The sequence below is a fragment of the Leuresthes tenuis genome, unplaced genomic scaffold, assembly GCF_036924035.1.
Source record: "Leuresthes tenuis unplaced genomic scaffold, fLeuTen1.0.hap1 SCAF_5, whole genome shotgun sequence".
Taxonomy (NCBI): domain Eukaryota; kingdom Metazoa; phylum Chordata; class Actinopteri; order Atheriniformes; family Atherinopsidae; genus Leuresthes; species Leuresthes tenuis.
This window is the reverse complement of record NW_027325359.1, coordinates 27,658,985-27,675,694: the sequence shown is the minus strand read 5'-3', so window position 1 is coordinate 27,675,694 and position 16,710 is coordinate 27,658,985.

Genomic DNA, 16,710 nt, shown 5'->3' with positions numbered 1-16,710 from the left:
ATGTTCGGGCATTCAAACCTTTTCTTACCCGCTTTTTACAAACTATGCTCGGACATTCAAACCTTCTTGTGGCCGAACACATCCACTCCTGCTTTTGATGATGTGGGGTTGGGCATTCGAACCTACTTCTTGCCCGCTTTTCATTAATTATGGGTGGACATTCACACCTTGTCGCAGCCAAACACCTTCGCTCCCTGTTTTGATCATGTATGGTTGGACATTCTCACCCTTTCTCATCAGCTTTTTGCAAATTATGATCTGACATTCAGACCTTCTTGCAGCTGAACACCTCCGCTCCCGCTTTTGATCATACATTGTCGGGTATTCGCACCTTGTCTTACCAGCTTTTTACAAACTTTAGTCGAACATTCACACCTTCTTGCAGCTGAACAGCTCTGCTCCCGCTTTTTATTATGTTTGTTTGGATATTCGAACCTTTTCTTAACTGCTTTTCACAAACTTTGGTCGGACGTTCAAACCTTCTTGCAACCGAACACCTCCGCTTCCGCTTTTGATGGTATATATTCGGGAATTCCAACCTTTTCTTACCCGCTTTTTAGAAATTCCATCCATCCATCATCTGCCGCTTATCCGGGGGTCGGGTCGCGGGGGCAGCAGCTTGAGCAGAGAAACCCAGACGTCTCTGTCCCCGGCCACTTCCTCCAGCTCTTCCGGGGGGACCCCGAGGCGTTCCCAGGCCAGCCAAGAGACATAGTCTCTCCAGCGTGTCCTGGGTCTTCCCCGGGGTCTCCTCCCAGTGGGACGTGCCCGGAACACCTCCCCAGGGAGGCGCCCAGGGGGCATCCTAACCAGATGCCCGAGCCACCTCATCTGACTCCTCTCAATGCGGAGGAGCAGCGGTTCTACTCCGAGCCCCTCCCGGATGACTGAGCTTCTCACCCTATCTCTAAGGGAGAGCCCAGACACCCTGCGGAGGAAACCCATTTCGGCCTCTTGTATTCGCGATCTTGTTCTTTCGGTCACTACCCACAACTCGTGACCATAGGTGAGGATGGGAACGTAGATTGACCAGTAAGTAGAGAGCTTCGCCTTCTGGCTCAGCTCCCTCTTCACAACGACGGGTCGGTGCAGAGCCCGCAACACTGCAGACGCCGCACCGATCCGCCCGTCAATCTCCCGCTCCATTCGTCCCTCACTCGTGAACAAGACCCCGAGATACTTGAACTCCTCCACTTGGGGAAGGATCTCATTCCCGACCCGGAGAGAGCATTCCACCCTTTTCCGGCTGAGAACCATAGTCTCGGATTTGGAGGTGCTGTGTTTTTAGAAATTATGGTTGGATATTCAGACCTTACAGCCGAACAGCTCCGCTCCCTCTTTTGATCATACATTGTCGGGCATTCGCACCTTGTCTTACCCGCTTTTTACAAACTATAGTCAGACATTCACACGTTGCAGCTGAACCACCTCCGCTCCCTGTTTTGATCATGTATGGTCTGGCAATACTACCTTTTCTTACCCGTTTGTGAGTAAATATGGCTGGACATTCACACCTACTTGCAGTCGAACAGCTCTTCTCCCGCTTTTGATTTTGTTTGGTTGGATATTCGACGCTTTTCTTAACTGCTTTTTACAAACTTTGGTCGGACGTCACACCTTCTTGCAACCGAACACCTCCGCTTCCGCTTTTGATCGTATATATTCGGGAATTCGAACCTTTTCTTACCCGCTTTTTACAAACCATGGTCGGACTTTCACACCTTGTAGCCGAACAACTCCACTCCTGCTATTGATTATGTACAGTCAGGTAGTTTAACCTTTTCTTACCCGCTTTTTAACAACTATGGTCGGATATTCACACCGTCTTACAGCAGAACACCTCCGCTTTCGCTTTTGATGGTGTATAGTCGGGCATTCGAACCTTTTCTTACCCGCTTTTTACAAACTATGGTCGGACATTCAAACCTTCTTGTAGCCGAAAACCTCCACTCCCTCTTTTGATCATACATTGTCGGGCATTCGCACCTTTTCTTACCCGCTTTTTACAAACCATGGTCGTGAGTAGGTGTGAATGTCCGACCATAATTGCTGAAAAATGTGTTAGAAAAGGTAAGAATGCCGGTCCATACATCATCAATAGCAAGAGAGGTGGTGTTCTGCTGAAAGTAGGTGTGAATGTCCAGCCATAATTACTCACAAACGGGTAAGAAAAGGTAGTATTGCCAGACCATACATGATCAAAACAGGGAGCGGAGGTGGTTCAGCTGCAAGAAGGTGTGAATGTCCGACTAAAGTTCAAATATATTAACAAAAGCGGGAGGAGAGGTCTTCGGATGAGAATGGTTGAGAATTTCCAACCCTAATCTATAAAATGCGGTGAAAAAAAGGTGTGATAGAACACTAAAAGGTGGAGCGGAAGTGTTTGGCTGCAAGAAGGTGTGAATGTCCGACTATATTTGGTGAAAAGCAGGTGAAGCAAGGTCTGAATGCCCAACCTTACATCATCAAAAGCGAGATCAGAGGTGTTTGGCTGCAAGAAGGCCATAGTTTGCCAAAAGCGGGTAAGGTGCGAATGACCAACTAAATATCAACAAAAGTGGGGGCGGAGGTCTTCGGATGCAAGTGGGTGTGAATATCCCACCATACAAGTATGGTGGAGAGGAAGCTGTGAATTGCTGACCATAGTTTGGTGAGAAAAGGTGCGAATGTCCAACCATACATGATCAAAACAGGGAGCGGAGGTGTTTGGCTGCGACAAGGTGTGAATGTCCACCCATAATTAATGAAAAGCGGGCAAGAAGTAGGTTCGAATGCCCAACCACACATCATCAAAAGCAGGAGTGGATGTGTTCAGCTACAAGAAGGTTTGAATGTCCGAGCATAGTTTGTAAAAAGCGGGTAAGAAAAGGTTCGAATGCCCGAACATACACCATCAAAAGAGGGAGCGGCGGTGTTCCGCTGTAAGAAGGTGTGAATGTCCGACCAGAGTTGGTAAAAAACGGGTAAGAAAAGGTAAAAAAACCCGACTGTACACAATCAATAGCGGGAGCGGATGTGTTCGGCTACAAGAAGGTGTGACAGTCCGACCATGGTTTGTAAAAAGCGGGTAAGAAAAGGTGCGAATGCCCGACAATGTATGATCAAAAGAGGGAGCGGAGGTTTTCGGCTACAAGAAGGTTTGAATGTCCGACCATAGTTTGTAAAAAGCGGGTAAGAAAAGGTTCGAATGCCCGACCATACACCATCAAAAGCGGAAGCGGAGGTGTTCCGCTGTAAGACGGTGTGAATGTCCGACCATAGTTGGTAAAAAGCGGGTAAGAAAAGGTTAAACTACCCGACTGTACACAATCAATAGCGGGAGTGGAGTTGTTCGGCTACCAGAAGGTGTGAAAGTCCGACCATGGTTTGTAAAAAGCGGGTAAGAAAAGGTTCGAATTCCTGAATATATACCATAAAAAGCGGAGGCGGAGGTGGTCGGCTGCAAGAAGGTGTGAACGTCCGACCAAAGTTTGTAAAAAGCAGTTAAGAAAAGGTTAGAATATCCAACCAAACAAACGCGGGAGCAGAGCTGTTCGACTGCAAGTAGGTGTGAATGTCCAGCCATAATTACTCACAAACGGGTAAGAAAAGGTAGTATTGCCAGACCATACATGATCAAAACAGGGAGCGGAGGTGGTTCAGCTGCAACGTGTGAATGTCTGACTATAGTTCGTAAAAAGTGGGTAAGACAAGGTGCGAATGCCCGACAATATATGATCAAAAGAGGGAGCGGAGGTGTTCGGCTGCAAGTTCTGAATGTCCAACCATAATTTCTAAAAACCGGGTAAGAAAAGGCTCGAAAGCCCGACTATACACCATCAAAAGCGGAAGCGGAGGTGTTCGGCTTCAAGAAGACGTGTACCTCCGAACAAAGTTGGCAAAAAGCAGTTAAGAAAAGGTTCGAATATCCAACCAAACATAATCAAAAGCGGGAGCAGAGCTGTTTGACTGCAAGTAGGTGTGAATGTCAGATCATAATTTGCAAAAAGCTGATGAGAAAGGGTGAGAATGCCCGACTATACACCATCAAATGCGGTAGCGGAGTTGTTCGGCTGTGAGTAGGTGTGAATGTCCAGCCAAAATTACTCACAAACGGGTAAGAAAAGGTAGTATTGCCAGACCATACATGATCAAAACAGGGAGCGGAGTTGGTTCAGCTGCAAGAAGGTCTGAATGTCCGACTAAAGTTTGTAAAAAGCGGGTAAGACAAGGTGCGAATGCCCAACAATGTATCATCAAAAGAGGGAGCGGAGGTGTTAGGTTGCAAGAAGGTCTGAATGTCCAACCATAATTTGTAAAAACCGGGAAGAAAAGGCTCGAAAGCCCGACTATACACCATCAAAAGCACGAGCAGAGGGGTTCAGCTGCAAGAAGGTCTGAATGTCCATCAATAATTTCTTTAAAACATGAAAGAAAATTTTCGAATATCAAACCGCACATGATCATAAGCGGGAGAGGAGGTGTTCAGCTGCAAGACGGTGTGAATGTCCACCCATAATTCCTGAAAAATGGGTAAAAAAAGGTGCGAATGCCCAACCATACATTATCAAAAGCAGGTGTGAATGTCAGATCATAATTTGCAAAAAGCTGATGAGAAAGGGTGAGAATGCCCGACTATACACCATCAAATGCGGGAGCGGAGGTGTTCGGCTCTGAGTAGGTGTGAATGTCCAACCATAAGTGCTGAAAAATGTGTTAGAAAAGGTAAGAATGCCGGACCATACATCATCAAAAGCGAAAAGGTGCGAATGCCCGACAATGTATGATCAAAAGAGGGAGCGGAGGTTTTCGGCTACAAGAAGGTTTGAATGTCCGACCATAGTTTGTAAAAAGCGGGTAAGAAAAGGTTCGAATGCCCGACTATACACCATCAAAAGCGGAAGCGGAGGTGTTCCGCTGTAAGACGGTGTGAATGTTCGACTAAAGTTTGTAAAAAGCGGTTAAGAAAAGGTTAAACTACCCGACTGTACACAATCAATAGCGGGAGTGGAGTTGTTCGGCTACAAGAAGGTGTGAAAGTCCGACCATGGTTTGTAAAAAGCGGGTAAGAAAAGGTTCAAATTCCCGAATATATACGATCAAATGCGGGAGCGGAGGTGTTCGGCTGCAAGAAGGTGTGAACGTCCGACCAAAGTTTGTAAAAAGCAGTTAAGAAAAGGTTCGAATATCCAACCAAACAAAATCAAAAGCGGGAGCAGAGCTGTTCGACTGCAAGTAGGTGTGAATGTCCAGCCATAATTACTCACAAACGGGTAAGAAAAGGTAGTATTGCCAGACCATACATGATCAAAACTGGGAGCGGAGGTGGTTCAACTGCAACGTGTTAATGTCTGACTATAGTTTGTAAAAAGCGGGTAAGACAAGGTGCGAATGCCCGACAATGTATGATCAAAAGAGGGAGCGGAGGTGTTCGGCTGCAAGGTCTGAATGTCCAACCATAATTTCTAAAAACCGGGTAAGAAAAGGCTCGAAAGCCCGACTATACACCATCAAAAGCGGAAGCGGAGGTGTTCGGCTTCAAGAAGACGTGTACCTCCGAACAAAGTTTGTAAAAAGCAGTTAAGAAAAGGTTCGAATATCCAACCAAACATAATCAAAAGCGGGAGCAGAGCTGTTCGACTGCAAGTAGGTGTGAATGTCTGATCATAATTTGCAAAAAGCTGATGAGAAAGGGTGAGAATGCCCGACTATACACCATCAAATGCGGTAGCGGAGTTGTTCGGCTTTGAGTAGGTGTGAATGTCCAGCCAAAATTACTCACAAAAGGGTAAGAAAAGGTAGTATTGCCAGACCATACATGATCAAAACAGGGAGCGGAGTTGGTTCAGCTGCAAGAAGGTCTGAATGTCCGACTAAAGTTTGTAAAAAGCGGGTAAGACAAGGTGCGAATGCCCGACAATGTATGATCAAAAGAGGGAGCGGAGGTGTTCGGCTGCAAGGTCTGAATGTCCAACCATAATTTCTAAAAACCGGGTAAGAAAAGGCTCGAAAAACCGACTATACACTATCAAAAGCGTGAGCGGAGGTGTTCAGCTGCAAGAAGGTGTGAATGTTGGACTAAAGTTTGTAAAAAGCTGGTAAGACAAGGTGCGAATGCCCGACAATGTATGATCAAAAGCGGGAGCGGAGGTGTTCAGCTGCAAGAAGGTCTGAATGTCCATCAATAATTGCTAGAAAAAATTAAAGTAAAAATTTCGAAAATCAAACCGCACATGATCATAAGTGGGAGAGGAGGTGTTCAGCTGCAAGAAGGTGTGAATGTCCACCCATAATTCCTGAAAAATGGGTAAAAAAAAGGTGCGAATGCCCAACCATACATCATCAAAAGCAGCTGTGGATGTGTTCGGCTACAAAAAGGTGTGAACGTCCAACCAAAGTTTGTAAAAAGCAGTTAAGAAAAGGTTCGAATATCCAACCAAACATAATCAAAAGCGGGAGCAGAACTGTTCGACTGCAAGTAGGTGTGAATGTCAGATCATAATTTGCAAAAAGCTGATGAGAAAAGGTGAGAATGCCCGACTATACACCATCAAATGCGGGAGCGGAGTTGTTCGTCTGTGAGTAGCTGTGAATCTCCGACCATAATTGCTGAAAAATGTGTTAGAAAAGGTAAGAATACCGGTCCATACATCATCAAAAGCGAGAGAGGTGGTGTTCTTCTGAAAGTAGGTGTGAATGTCCAGCCATAATTACTCACAAACGGGTAAGAAAAGGTAGTATTGCCAGACCATACATGATCCAAACAGGGAGCGGAGGTGGTTCGGCTGTAAGAAGGTCTGAATGTCCACCCATTAATACTGAAAAATGGGTAAGAAAAGGTTCGAATGCCCAACCATACATCATCAAAAGCAGGAGTGGATGTGTTCGGCTACAAGAAGCTTTGAATGTCCGACTATAGTTTGTAAAAAGCGGGTAAGGAAAGGTTCGAATGCCCGAACAGACACCATCAAAAGAGGGAACGGAGGAGCTCCGCTGTAAGACGGTCTGAATGTCCATCAATAATTGTTGGAAACATGAAAGAAAATTTTCGAATATCAAACTGCACATGATCATAAGCGGGAGAGGTGTTCGACTGCAAGTAGGTGTGAATGTCAGATCATAATTTGTAAAAAAGGGGGTAAGAAAAGGTAAGAATGCCCAACCATAAATTATCAAAAGTGGCAGCAGAGAATTTCGGCTGGTATTTATCAATGTCTAGATAGATTTGAACAAAAAACAACGTTGTATTATGCAGTAAAAGAAAGAAAGGTTCAGAAATCCGAGAAAAAGCTTTTCATGAGTTCTGCATGATTTGGGATTTTGCTTATAAAATGCATTCCTTCAATCAAACTATGTTAAAACGGCTTTTACCTTCATATTTATCAATGTCTAGATCGACTTCAACAAAGAACAACATTGGATTTTGCAGTAGAAGAAAGAGCAACACTGAAGGATCAGGAATCCGAGAATAAGCTTATTTTCATACGTTCTGCATGATTTGGGATTTTATGTATAAAATGAATTCCTTCACTCAAACCAAGTGAAAACTGCTTTGTCCTTCATATTTATCAATGTTTAGATCGACTTCAACAAAGAAAAACGTATATTGCAGTAGAAGAAAGAGAGACACTGAAGGATCAGGAATCCGAGAATAAGCTTCTTTTCATACGTTCTGCATGATTTGGGATTTTGCTATAAAATGAATTCCTTCACTCAAAATATGTTAAAACTGCTTTTAACTTCATATTTATCAATGTCTAGATCAACTTCAACAAAGAACAACATTGTATATTGCAGTAGAAGAAAGAGCAACACTTGAAGGAACAAGAATCCGAGAATAAGCTTCTTTTCATACGTTCTGCATGATTTGGGATTTTGCTATAAAATGAATTCCTTCACTCAAAATATGTTAAAACTTATTTAACTTCATATTTATCAATGTCTAGATCGACTTCAACAAAGAACAACATTGTATATTGCAGTAGAAGAAAGAGAGACACTGAAGGATCAGGAATCCGAGAATAAGCTTCTTTTCATACGTTCTGCATGATTTGGGATTTTGCTATAAAATGAATTCCTTCACTCAAAATATGTTAAAACTTATTTAACTTCATATTTATCAATATCTAGATCGACTTCAACAAAGAACGAGGTTGTATTTTTTATTATAGGAAAGAGCAACACTGGAGGATCAGGAATCCGAGAAAAAGCTTACTTTCATGGGTTCTGCACGATTTGGGATTTTTCCTATAAAAATGAATTGCTTTGCTCAAACTAAGTTAAAATTGCTTTGTCCTTCATAGTTATCCATGCCTAAAAATGTATCAAGAATAAAGTTCCTCATATTACCCTGAATGAGAAAGAAGCATCCCTTTGGTTGAGCAATACGTTCCTTTTGAGGAGTTATGCATGATTTCGGATTTTGCTATAAAATTCATTCCTTCACTCAAACCAAGTGGAAACTGCTTTGTCCTTCATATTTATCAATGTCAAAGCAGTTTTAACATAGTTTGAGTGAAGGAATTCATTTTAAAACAAAATCCCAAAACATGCACAACACATGAAAAGCTTTTTCTCGCTTTTCACTGCTTTTTACAAATTTTGGTCAGATGTTCACACCTTCTTGCAGCCGAACACATCCGCTTCCACTTTTGATGGTGTATATTCGGGCATTCAAACCTTTTCTTACCCGATTTTTACAAACCATGGTTGTACTTTCACACCTTCTTGCAGCCGAACACCACCTCTCCCGCTTTTGATGATGTATGGTCCACCATTCTTACCTTTTCTAACACATTTTTGTGGACATTTGGGTGGACATTCACACCCGCATTTCATGGTGTATAGTCAGGCATTCTCACCCTTTCTCATCAGCTTTTTGCATATTATGATCTTACATTCACACCTACTTGCAGTCGAACACCTCCGCTTCCGCTTTTGATGGTATATATTCGGGCATTCGAACCTTTTGTTACCCGCTTTTTACAAATCATGGGTGGACTTTCACACCTTCTTGTAGCCGAACAACTCTGCTCCCGCTATTGAATGTGTACACTCGGGTAGTTTAACCTTTTCTTACCCGCTTTTTACCAACTATGGTCGGACATTCACACCTTCTTACAGCGGAACACGTCCGCTCCCTCTTTTGGTGGTGTATGTTCGGGCCTTCGAACCTTTTCTTACCCGCTTTTTACAGACCATGGTCGGACTTTCACACCTTCGTGTAGCCGAACAACTCCGCTACCGCTATTGATTGTGTACAGTCGGGTATTTTAACCTTTTCTCACCCACTTTTTACCAACTCTGGTCGGACATTCACACCTTCTTACAGCAGAACATCTCCGGTCCCTCTTTTGATGGTGTATGTTCGGGCATTCGAACCTTTTCTTACCCGCTTTTTACAAACTATGCTCGGACATTCAAACCTTCTTGTAGCCGAACACATCCACTCCTGCTTTTGATGATGTGTGGTTTGGCATTCAGACCTTGCTTCACCTGCTTTTCACCAAATATAGTCGGACATTCACACCTTCTTGCAGCCGAACACTTCCGCTCCACCTTTTAGTGTTCTATCACACCTTTTTTTCACCGCATTTTATAGATTGTGGTTGGAAATTCTCAACCACTCTCATCCGAAGACCTCTCCTCCCGCTTTTGTTAATATATTTGAACTTTAGTCGGACATTCACACCTTCTTGCAGCTGAACCACCTCCGCTCCCTGTTTTGATCATGTATAGTCTGGCAATACTACCTTTTCTTACCCGTTTGTGAGTAATTATGGCTGGACAATCACACCTACTTTCAGCAGAACACCACCTCTCTCGCTTTTGATGATGTATGGACCGGTATTCTTACCTTTTCTAACACATTTTTCAGCAATTATGGTCGGAGATTCACACCTACTCACAGACGAACAACTCCGCTCCCGCATTTGATGGTGTATAGTCGGGCATTCTCACCCTTTCTCATCAGCTTTTTGCAAATTATGATCTGACATTCACACCTACTTGCAGTCGAACAGTTCTGCTCCCACTTTTGATTATGTTTGGTTGGAAATTCGAACCTTTTCTTAACTGCTTTTTACAAACTTTGGTTGGACGTTCACACCTTCTTGTAGCCGAACACATCCACAGCTGCTTTTGATGATGTATGGTTGGGCAATCGCACCTTTTTTTACCCATTTTTCAGGAATTATGGGTGGACATTCACACCTTCTTGCAGCTGAACACCTCCTCTCCCACTTATGATCATGTGCGGTTTGATTTTCGAAATTTTTACTTTCATGTTTTCTAGCAATTATTGATGGACATTCAGACCTTCTTGCAGCTGAACACCTCCGCTCCCGCTTTTGATCATACATTGTCGGGCATTCGCACCTTGTCTTACCAGCTTTTTACAAACTTTAGTCGAACATTCACATCTTCTTGCAGCTGAACACCTCCGCTCCCGCTTTTGATGGTGTAAAGTCGGGCTTTCGAGCCTTTTCTTACCCGGTTTTTACAAACTATAGTCAGACATTCACACGTTGCAGCTGAACCACCTCCGCTCCCTGTTTGGATCATGTATGGTCTGGCAATACTACCTTTTCTTACCCGTTTGTGAGTAAATATGGCTGGACATTCACACCTACTTGCAGTCGAACAGCTCTGCTCCCGCTTATGATCATGTGCGGTTTGATTTTCAAAATTTTTACTTTCAAGTTTTCTAGCAATTATTGATGGACATTCAGACCTTCTTGCAGCTGAACACCTCTGCTCCCGCTTTTGATCATACATTGTCGGGCATTCGCACCTTGTCTTACCAGATTTTTAAAAACTTTAGTCGAACATTCACACCTTCTTGCAGCTGAACACCTCCGCTCCCGCTTTTGATGGTGTAAAGTCGGGCTTTCGAGCCTTTTCTTACCCGGTTTTTAGAAATTATGGTTGGATATTCAGACCTTGCAGCCGAACACCTCCGCTCCCTCTTTTGATCATACATTGTCGGGCATTCGCACCTTGTCTTACCCGCTTTTTACAAACTATAGTCAGACATTCACACGTTGCAGCTGAACCACCTCCGCTCCCTGTTTTGATCATGTATGGTCTGGCAATACTACCTTTTCTTACCCGTTTGTGAGTAATTATGGGTGGACATTCACACCTTCTTGCAGCTGAACACCACCTCTCCCACTTATGATCATGTGCGGTTTGATATTCGAAAATTTTCTTTCATGTTTTCCAACAATTATTGATGGACATTCAGACCTTCTTGCAGCTGAACACCTCCCCTCCCACTTTTGATGGTGTATAGTTGGGCTTTCGAGCCTTTTCTTCCCCGGTTTTTACAAATTATGGATGGACATTCAGACCTTCTTGCAGCCAAAAACCTCCACTCCCTCTTTTGATCATACATTGTCGGGCATTCGCACCTTGTCTTACCAGCTTTTTACAAACTTTAGTCGAACATTCATACCTTCTTGCATCTGAACACCTCCGCTCCCGCTTTTGATGGTGTAAAGTCGGGCTTTCGAGCCTTTTCTTACCCGGTTTTTAGAATTTATGGTTGGATATTCAGACCTTGCAGCCGAACACCTCCGCTCCCTCTTTTGATCATACATTGTCGGGCATTCGCACCTTGTCTTACCCGCTTTTTACAAACTATAGTCAGACATTCACACGTTGCAGCTGAACCACCTCCGCTCCCTGTTTTGATCATGTATGGTCTAGCAATACTACCTTTTCTTACCCGTTTGTGAGTAAATATGGCTGGACATTCACACCTACTTGCAGTCGAACAGCTCTTCTCCCGCTTTTGATTTTGTTTGGTTGGATATTCGAACCTTTTCTTAACTGCTTTTTACAAACTTTGGTCGGACGTTCACACCTTCTTGCAACCGAAAACCTCCGCTTCCGCTTTTGATGGTATATATTCGGGAATTCGAACCTTTTCTTACCCGCTTTTTACAAACCATGGTTAGACTTTCACACCTTCTTGTAGCCGAACAACTCCACTCACGCTATTGATTGTGTACAGTCGGGTAGTTTAACCTTTTCTTACCCGCTTTTTACCAACTATGGTCGGACATTCAAACCTTCTTGTAGCCGAAAACCTCCGCTCCCTCTTTTGATCATACATTGTCGGGCATTCGCACCTTTTCTTACCCGCTTTTTACAAACCATGGTCGGACTGTCACACCTTCTTGTAGCCGAACACATCCGCTCCCGCTATTGATTGTGTACAGTCGGGTATTTTAACCTTTTCTTACCCGCTTCTTACCAACTCTGGTCGGACATTCACACCTTCTTACAGCGGAACACGTCCGCTCCCTCTTTTGATGGTTTATGTTCGGGCATTCGAACCTTTTCTTACCCGCTTTTTATAAACTATGCTCGGACATTCAAACCTTCTTGTGGCCGAACACATCCACTCCTGCTTTTGATGATGTGGGGTTGGGCATTCGAACCTACTTCTTGCCCGCTTTTCATTAATTATGGGTGGACATTCACACCTTGTCGCAGCCAAACACCTTCGCTCCCTGTTTTGATCATGTATGGTTGGACATTCTCACCCTTTCTCATCAGCTTTTTGCAAATTATGATCTGACATTCACACCTACTTGCAGTCGAACAGTTCTGCTCCCACTTTTTATTATGTTTGGTTGGATATTCAAACCTTTTCTTAACTGCTTTTTACAAACTTTGGTTGGACGTTCACACCTTCTTGTAGCCGAACACATCCACAGCTGCTTTTGATGATGAATGGTTGGGCATTCGCACCACTTTTTTAACCCATTTTTCAGGAATTATGGGTGGACATTCACACCTTCTTGCAGTTGAACACCTCCTCTCCCACTTATGATCATGTGCGGTTTGATTTTCGAAATTTTTACTTTAATTTTTTTCTAGCAATCATTGATAGACATTCAGACCTTCTTGCAGCTGAACACCTCCGCTCCCGCTTTTGATCATACATTGTCGGGTATTCGCACCTTGTCTTACCAGCTTTTTACAAACTTTAGTCGAACATTCACACCTTCTTGCAGCTGAACAGCTCTGCTCCCGCTTTTTATTATGTTTGTTTGGATATTCAAACCTTTTCTTAACTGCTTTTTACAAACTTTGGTTGGACGTTCACACCTTCTTGTAGCCGAACACATCCACAGCTGCTTTTGATGATGTATGGTTGGGCATTCGCACCTTTTTTTTACCCATTTTTCAGGAATTATGGGTGGACATTCACACCTTCTTGCAGCTGAACACCTCCTCTCCCACTTATGATCATGTGCGGTTTGATTTTCAAAATTTTTACTTTCATGTTTTCTAGCAATTATTGATGGACATTCAGACCTTCTTGCAGCTGAACACCTCCGCTCCCGCTTTTGATCATACATTGTCGGGCATTCGCACCTTGTCTTACCAGATTTTTACAAACTTTAGTCGAACATTCACACCTTCTTGCAGCTGAACACCTCCGCTCCCGCTTTTGATGGTGTAAAGTCGGGCTTTCGAGCCTTTTCTTACCCGGTTTTTAGAAATTATGGTTGGATATTCAGACCTTGCAGCCGAACACCTCCGCTCCCTCTTTTGATCATACATTGTCGGGCATTCGCACCTTGTCTTACCCGCTTTTTACAAACTATAGTCAGACATTCACACGTTGCAGCTGAACCACCTCCGCTTCCTGTTTTGATCATGTATGGTCTGGCAATACTACCTTTTCTTACCCGTTTGTGAGTAATTATGGGTGGACATTCACACCTTCTTGCAACCGAACACCTCCGCTTCCGCTTTTGATGGTATATATTCGGGAATTCGAACCTTTTCTTACCCGCTTTTTAGAAATTCCATCCTTCCATCATCTGCCGCTTATCCGGGGGTCGGGTCGCGGGGGCAGCAGCTTGAGCAGAGAAACCCAGACGTCTCTGTCCCCGGCCACTTCCTCCAGCTCTTCCGGGGGGACCCCGAGGCGTTCCCAGGCCAGCCGAGAGACATAGTCTCTCCAGCGTGTCCTGGGTCTTCCCCGGGGTCTCCTCCCAGTGGGACGTGCCCGGAACACCTCCCCAGGGAGGCGCCCAGGGGGCATCCTAACCAGATGCCCGAGCCACCTCATCTGACTCCTCTCAATGCGGAGGAGCAGCGGTTCTACTCCGAGCCCCTCCCGGATGACTGAGCTTCTCACCCTATCTCTAAGGGAGAGCCCAGACACCCTGCGGAGGAAACCCATTTCGGCCGCTTGTATTCGCGATCTTGTTCTTTCGGTCACTACCCACAACTCGTGACCATAGGTGAGGATGGGAACGTAGATTGACCAGTAAGTAGAGAGCTTCGCCTTCTGGCTCAGCTCCCTCTTCACAACGACGGGTCGGTGCAGAGCCCGCAACACTGCAGACGCCGCACCGATCCGCCCGTCAATCTCCCGCTCCATTCGTCCCTCACTCGTGAACAAGACCCACTTGGGGAAGGATCTCATTCCCGACCCGGAGAGAGCATTCCACCCTTTTCCGGCTGAGAACCATAGTCTCGGATTTGTAGGTGCTGTGTTTTTAGAAATTATGGTTGGATATTCAGACCTTGCAGCCGAACACCTCCGCTCCCTCTTTTGATCATACATTGTCGGGCATTCGCACCTTGTCTTACCCGCTTTTTACAAACTATAGTCAGACATTCACACGTTGCAGCTGAACCACCTCCGCTCCCTGTTTTGATCATGTATGGTCTGGCAATACTACCTTTTCTTACCCGTTTGTGAGTAAATATGGCTGGACATTCACACCTACTTGCAGTCGAACAGCTCTTCTCCCGCTTTTGATTTTGTTTGGTTGGATATTCGACGCTTTTCTTAACTGCTTTTTACAAACTTTGGTCGGACGTTCACACCTTCTTGCAACCGAACACCTCCGCTTCCGCTTTTGATGGTATATATTCGGGAATTCGAACCTTTTCTTACCCGCTTGTTACAAACCATGGTCGGACTTTCACACCTTGTAGCCGAACAACTCCACTCCTGCTATTGATTGTGTACAGTCAGGTAGTTTAACCTTTTCTTACCCGCTTTTTAACAACTATGGTCGGATATTCACACCGTCTTACAGCAGAACACCTCCGCTTTCGCTTTTGATGGTGTATAGTCGGGCATTCGAACCTTTTCTTACCCGCTTTTTACAAACTATGGTCGGACATTCAAACCTTGTAGCCGAAAACCTCCGCTCCCTCTTTTGATCATACATTGTCGGGCATTCGCACCTTTTCTTACCCGCTTTTTACAAACCATGGTCGTGAGTAGGTGTGAATGTCCGACCATAATTGCTGAAAAATGTGTTAGAAAAGGTAAGAATGCCGGTCCATACATCATCAATAGCAAGAGAGGTGGTGTTCTGCTGAAAGTAGGTGTGAATGTCCAGCCATAATTACTCACAAACGGGTAAGAAAAGGTAGTATTGCCAGACCATACATGATCAAAACAGGGAGCGGAGGTGGTTCAGCTGCAAGAAGGTGTGAATGTCCGACTAAAGTTCAAATATATTAACAAAAGCGGGAGGAGAGGTCTTCGGATGAGAATGGTTGAGAATTTCCAACCCTAATCTATAAAATGCGGTGAAAAAAAGGTGTGATAGAACACTAAAAGGTGGAGCGGAAGTGTTCAGCTGCAAGAAGGTGTGAATGTCCGACTATATTTGGTGAAAAGCAGGTGAAGCAAGGTCTGAATGCCCAACCTTACATCATCAAAAGCGAGATCAGAGGTGTTTGGCTGCAAGAAGGCCATAGTTTGCCAAAAGCGGGTAAGGTGCGAATGACCAACTAAATATCAACAAAAGTGGGGGCGGAGGTCTTCGGATGCAAGTGGGTGTGAATATCCCACCATACAAGTATGGTGGAGAGGAAGCTGTGAATTGCTGACCATAGTTTGGTGAGAAAAGGTGCGAATGTCCAACCATACATGATCAAAACAGGGAGCGGAGGTGTTTGGCTGCGACAAAATGTGAATGTCCACCCATAATTAATGAAAAGCGGGCAAGAAGTAGGTTCGAATGCCCAACCACACATCATCAAAAGCAGGAGTGGATGTGTTCAGCTACAAGAAGGTTTGAATGTCCGAGCATAGTTTGTAAAAAGCGGGTAAGAAAAGGTTCGAATGCCCGAACATACACCATCAAAAGAGGGAGCGGCGGTGTTCCGCTGTAAGAAGGTGTGAATGTACGACCAGAGTTGGTAAAAAACGGGTAAGAAAAGGTTAAAAAACCCGACTGTACACAATCAATAGCGGGAGCGGATGTGTTCGGCTACAAGAAGGTGTGACAGTCCGACCATGGTTTGTAAAAAGCGGGTAAGAAAAGGTGCGAATGCCCGACAATGTATGATCAAAAGAGGGAGCGGAGGTTTTCGGCTACAAGAAGGTTTGAATGTCCGACCATAGTTTGTAAAAAGCGGGTAAGAAAAGGTTCGAATGCCCGACCATACACCATCAATAGCGGAAGCGGAGGTGTTCCGCTGTAAGACGGTGTGAATGTCCGACCATAGTTGGTAAAAAGCGGGTAAGAAAAGGTTAAACTACCCGACTGTACACAATCAATAGCGGGAGTGGAGTTGTTCGGCTACAAGAAGGTGTGAAAGTCCGACCATGGTTTGTAAAAAGCGGGTAAGAAAAGGTTCGAATTCCTGAATATATACAATAAAAAGCGGAAGCGGATGTGTTCGGCTGCAAGAAGGTGTGAACGTCCGACCAAAGTTTGTAAAAAGCAGTTAAGAAAA